We start from the raw sequence: 6123 nt of genomic DNA, 5'->3' as shown, positions 1-6123 counted from the left end.
CCTCCTCTCGAGGCCCCCCCATCCTCCTCTCGAGGCCCCCCATCTTCCTCTCCAGGTCCCCCATCCTCCTCTCGAGGCCCCCCTGCTCCTCTCGAGGCCCACCATCCTCCTCTCGAGGCCCCCCATCTTCCTCTCGAGGCCCCCCATACTCCTCTCGAGGCCCACTATCCTCCTATCGAGACCCTCATCCTCCTCTCGAGGCCCCCCATCCTCCTCTCGAGGTCCCCCATCCTCCTCTCGAGGCCCCCCATTATCCTCTCGAGGTCCCCCATCCTCCTCTCGAGGACCCCCATTATCCTCTCGAGTCCCCCCATCTTCCTCTCGAGGCCCCTCATCCTCCTCTCGAGGCCCCCCTTCCTCCTCTCGAGGCCCCCCCATCCTCCTCTCGAGGCCCCCCATCTTCCTCTCCAGGTCCCCCATCCTCCTCTCGAGGCCCCCCTGCTCCTCTCGAGGCCCACCATCCTCCTCTCGAGGCCCCCCATCTTCCTCTCGAGGCCCCCCATACTCCTCTCGAGGCCCACTATCCTCCTATCGAGACCCTCATCCTCCTCTCGAGGCCCCCCATCCTCCTCTCGAGGTCCCCCATCCTCCTCTCGAGGCCCCCCATTATCCTCTCGAGTCCCCCCATCTTCCTCTCGAGGCCCCTCATCCTCCTCTCGAGGCCCCCCTTCCTCCTCTCGAGGCCCCCCCATCCTCCTCTCGAGGCCCCCCATCTTCCTCTCGAGGCCCCCCATCCTCCTCTCGAGTCCCCCCCATCCTCCTCTCGAGGCCCCTCATATTCCTCGAGGCCCCCCATCCTCCTCTCGAGGCCCCCCCATCCTCCTCTCGAGGCCCCCCATCTTCCTCTCCAGGTCCCCCATCCTCCTCTCGAGGCCCCCCATCCTCCTCTCGAGGCCCCCTCATCCTCCTCTAGAGGCCCCCCATCATCCTCTCGAGGCCCCCTCATCCTCCTCTCGAGGCCCACTATCCTCCTCTCGAGGTCCCTCATCCTCCTCTCGAGGAAACCTCATATTCATCGAGGGCCCCCATCCTCCTCTCGAGGCCCCCCCATCCTCCTCTCGAGGCCCCTCATATTCCTCGAGGCCCCCCATCCTCCTCTCGAGGCCCCCCCATCCTCCTCTCGAGGCCCCCCATCTTCCTCTCCAGGTCCCCCATCTTCCTCTCGAGGCCCCCCTCCTCCTCTCGAGGCCCCCCATCATCCTCTCGGGGCCCCCTCATCCTCCTCTCGAGGCCCACTATCCTCCTCTCGAGGTCCCTCATCCTCCTCTCGAGGCCCCTCATATTCCTCGAGGCCCCCCATCCTCCTCTCGAGGCCCCCCCATCCTCCTCTCGAGGCCCCCCATCTTCCTCTCCAGGTCCCCCATCCTCCTCTCGAGGCCCCCCTCCTCCTCTCGAGACCTACCATCCTCCTCTCGAGGCCCCCCATCTTCCTCTCGAGGCCCCCCATACTCCTCTCGAGGCCCACTATCCTCCTATCGAGGCCCCTCATCCTCCTCTCGAGGCCCCCCATCCTCCTCTCGATGTCCCCCATCCTCCTCTCGAGGCCCCCCATTTTCCTCTCGAGGCCACTCATCTTCATCTCGAGGCCCCCCATCCTCCTCTCGAGGCCCCCATATCCTCCTCTCGAGGCCCCTCATATTCCTCGAGGCCCCCCATCCTCCTCTCGAGGCCCCCCCATCCTCCTCTCGAGGCCCCCCATCTTCCTCTCCAGGTCCCCCATCTTCCTCTCGAGGCCCCCCTCCTCCTCTCGAGGCCCCCCTCCTCCTCTCGAGGCCCCCCATCATCCTCTCGAGGCCCCCTCATCCTCCTCTCGAGGCCCACTATCCTCCTCTCGAGGTCCCTCATCCTCCTCTAAAGGCCCCTCATATTCCTCGAGGCCCCCCATCCTCCTCTCGAGGCCCCCCCATCCTCCTCTCGAGGCCCCCCATCTTCCTCTCCAGGTCCCCCATCCTCCTCTCGAGGCCCCCCTGCTCCTCTCGAGGCCCACCATCCTCCTCTCGAGGCCCCCCATCTTCCTCTCGAGGCCCCCCATACTCCTCTCGAGGCCCACTATCCTCCTATCGAGACACTCATCCTCCTCTCGAGGCCCCCCATCCTCCTCTCGAGGTCCCCCATCCTCCTCTCGAGGCCCCCCATTATCCTCTCGAGTCCCCCCATCTTCCTCTCGAGGCCCCCCATCCTCCTCTCGAGTCCCCCCATCCTCCTCTCGAGGCCCCTCATCCTCCTCTCGAGGCCCCTCATATTCCTCGAGGCCCCCCATCCTCCTCTCGAGGCCCCCCCATCCTCCTCTCGAGGCCCCCCATCTTCCTCTCCAGGTCCCCCATCCTCCTCTCGAGGCCCCCCATCCTCCTCTCGAGGCCCCCTCATCCTCCTCTAGAGGCCCCCCATCATCCTCTCGAGGCCCCCTCATCCTCCTCTCGAGGCCCACTATCCTCCTCTCGAGGTCCCTCATCCTCCTCTCGAGGCCCCTCATATTCCTCGAGGCCCCCCATCCTCCTCTCGAGGCCCCCCCATCCTCCTCTCGAGGCCCCCCATCCTCCTCTCGAGGCCCCCCCATCCTCCTCTCGAGGCCCCCCATCTTCCTCTCCAGGTCCCCCATCCTCCTCTCGAGGCCCCCCTCCTCCTCTCGAGGCCCACCATCCTCCTCTCGAGGCCCCCCATCTTCCTCTCGAGGCCCCCCATACTCCTCTCGAGGACCACTATCCTCCTATCGAGGCCCCTCATCCTCCTCTCGAGGCCCCCATCCTCCTCTCGAGGTCCCCCATCCTCCTCTCGAGGCCCCCCATTTTCCTCTCGAGGCCACTCATCTTCCTCTCGATGCCCCCCATCCTCCTCTCGAGGCCCCCCCATCCTCCTCTCGAGGCCCCTCATCCTCCTCTCGAGGGCCCCCATCCTCTTCTCAAGGCACCCCATTTTCCTCTCGAAGCCCCCCATCCTCCTCTCGAGGCCCGTCCATCCTCTTCTCGAGGCCCCCCATCTTCCTCTCGAGGCCCCTCATACTCCTCTCGAGGCCCCCCATCCTCTTCTCGAGGCCCCCCATTTTCCTCTCGAGGCCCCCCATCTTCCTCTCGAGGCCCCCCATCCTCCTCTCGAGGCCCCCCCATCCTCCTCTCGAGGCCCCTCATATTCCTCGAGGCCCCCCATCCTCCTCTAGAGGCCCCCCATCATCCTCTCGAGGCCCCCTCATCCTCCTCTCGAGGCCCACTATCCTCCTCTCGAGGTCCCTCATCCTCCTCTCGAGGCCCCTCATATTCCTCGAGGCCCCCCATCCTCCTCTCGAGGCCCCCCATCTTCCTCTGGAGGCCCCCCTCCTCCTCTCGAGGCCCCCCATACTCCTCTCGAGGCCCCTCATATTCCTCGAGGCCCCCCATCCTCCTCTAGAGGCCCCCCATCATCCTCTCGAGGCCCCCCATCTTCCTCTCGAGGCCCCTCATCCTCCTCTCGAGGCCCCCCATCCTCTTCTCGAGGCCCCCCATCTTCCTCTCGAGAGGCCCCCCATCTTCCTCTCGAGGCCCTCCCATCCTCCTCTCGAGGCCCCTCATCCTCCTCTCGAGGCCCCCCATCTTCCTCTCGAGGCCCCTCATCCTCCTCTCGAGGCCCCCCATCCTCTCGAGAGGCCCCCCATCTTCCTCTCGAGAGGCCCCCCATCTTCCTCTCGAGGTCCTCCCATCCTCCTCTCGAGGTCCTCCCATCCTCCTCTCGAGGCCCCCCCATCCTCCTCTCGAGGCCCCCCCATCCTCCTCTCGAGGCCCCTCATCCTCCTCTCGAGGCCCCTCATATTCCTCGAGGCCCCCCATCCTCCTCTCGAGGCCCCTCATCCTACTCTAGAGGCCCCCCATCATCCTCTCGAGGCCCTCTCACCCTCCTCTCGAGGCCCACTATCCTCCTCTCGAGGTCCCTCATCCTCCTCTCGAGGCCCCTCATATTCCTCGAGGCCCCCCATCCTCCTCTCGAGGCCCCTCATCCTCCTCTAGAGGCCCCCCATCATCCTCTCGAGACCCCCTCATCCTCCTCTCGAGGCCCACTATCCTCCTCTCGAGGTCCCTCATCCTCCTCTCGAGGCCCCTCATATTCCTCGAGGCCCCCCATCTTCCTCTCCAGGTCCCCCATCCTCCTCTCGAGGCCCCCCTCCTCCTCTCGAGGCCCACCATCCTCCTCTCGAGGCCCCCCATCTTCCTCTCGAGGCCCCCCATACTCCTCTCGAGGCCCACTATCCTCCTATCGAGACCCTCATCCTCCTCTCGAGGCCCCCCATCCTCCTCTCGAGGCCCCCCATTTTCCTCTCGAGTCCCCCCATCTTCCTCTCGAGGCCCCTCATCCTCCTCTCGAGGCCCCCCTTCCTCCTCTCGAGGCCCCCCCATCCTCCTCTCGAGGCCCCCCATCTTCCTCTCGAGGCCCCCATCCACCTCTCGAGGCCCCCCCATCCTCCTCTCGAGGCCCCTCATCCTCCTCTCGAGGCCCCTCATATTCCTCGAGGCCCCCCATCCTCCTCTCGAGGCCCCTCATCCTCCTCTCGAGGCCCCTCATATTCCTCGAGGCCCCCCATCCTCCTCTCGAGGCCCCCCCATCCTCCTCTCGAGGCCCCCCATCTTCCTCTCCAGGTCCCCCATCCTCCTCTCGAGGCCCCCCATCCTCCTCTCGAGGTCCCCCATCCTCCTCTCGAGGCCCCCCATTATCCTCTCGAGTCCCCCCATCTTCCTCTCGAGGCCCCTCATCCTCCTCTCGAGGCCCCCCATCTTCCTCTCGAGGCCCCCCATACTCCTCTCGAGGCCCACTATCCTCCTATCGAGACCCTCATCCTCCTCTCGAGGCCCCCCATCCTCCTCTCGAGGTCCCCCATCCTCCTCTCGAGGCCCCCCATTATCCTCTCGAGGTCCCCCATCCTCCTCTCGAGGCCCCCCATTATCCTCTCGAGTCCCCCCATCTTCCTCTCGAGGCCCCTCATCCTCCTCTCGAGGCCCCCCTTCCTCCTCTCGAGGCCCCCCCATCCTCCTCTCGAGGCCCCCCATCTTCCTCTCCAGGTCCCCCATCCTCCTCTCGAGGCCCCCCTGCTCCTCTCGAGGCCCACCATCCTCCTCTCGAGGCCCCCCATCTTCCTCTCGAGGCCCCCCATACTCCTCTCGAGGCCCACTATCCTCCTATCGAGACCCTCATCCTCCTCTCGAGGCCCCCCATCCTCCTCTCGAGGTCCCCCATCCTCCTCTCGAGGCCCCCCATTATCCTCTCGAGTCCCCCCATCTTCCTCTCGAGGCCCCTCATCCTCCTCTCGAGGCCCCCCTTCCTCCTCTCGAGGCCCCCCCATCCTCCTCTCGAGGCCCCCCATCTTCCTCTCGAGGCCCCCCATCCTCCTCTCGAGTCCCCCCCATCCTCCTCTCGAGGCCCCTCATATTCCTCGAGGCCCCCCATCCTCCTCTCGAGGCCCCCCCATCCTCCTCTCGAGGCCCCCCATCTTCCTCTCCAGGTCCCCCATCCTCCTCTCGAGGCCCCCCATCCTCCTCTCGAGGCCCCCTCATCCTCCTCTAGAGGCCCCCCATCATCCTCTCGAGGCCCCCTCATCCTCCTCTCGAGGCCCACTATCCTCCTCTCGAGGTCCCTCATCCTCCTCTCGAGGAAACCTCATATTCATCGAGGGCCCCCATCCTCCTCTCGAGGCCCCCCCATCCTCCTCTCGAGACCCCCATCTTCCTCTCCAGGTCCCCCATCCTCCTCTCGAGGCCCCCCTCCTCCTCTCGAGGCCCACCATCCTCCTCTCGAGGCCCCCTCATCCTCCTCTCGAGGCCCACTATCCTCCTCTCGAGGTCCCTCATCCTCCTCTCGAGGCCCCTCATATTCCTCGAGGCTCCCCATCCTCCTCTCGAGGCCCCCCCATCCTCCTCTCGAGGCCCCCCATCTTCCTCTCCAGGTCCCCCATCCTCCTCTCGAGGCCCCCCTCCTCCTCTCGAGGCCCACCATCCTCCTCTCGAGGCCCCCCATCTTCCTCTCGAGGCCCCCCATACTCCTCTCGAGGCCCACTATCCTCCTATCGAGGCCCCTCATCCTCTTCTCGAGGCCCCCATCCTCCTCTCGAGGTCCCCCATCCTCCTCTCGAGGCCCCCCATTTTCCTCTCGAGGCCACTCATCTTC

The sequence above is a fragment of the Salmo salar genome, unplaced genomic scaffold (genome assembly GCF_965601325.2).
Source record: "Salmo salar unplaced genomic scaffold, fSalSal1 ptg000347l, whole genome shotgun sequence".
NCBI lineage: Eukaryota > Metazoa > Chordata > Actinopteri > Salmoniformes > Salmonidae > Salmo > Salmo salar.
Note: the sequence above shows the minus strand (reverse complement) of the source record.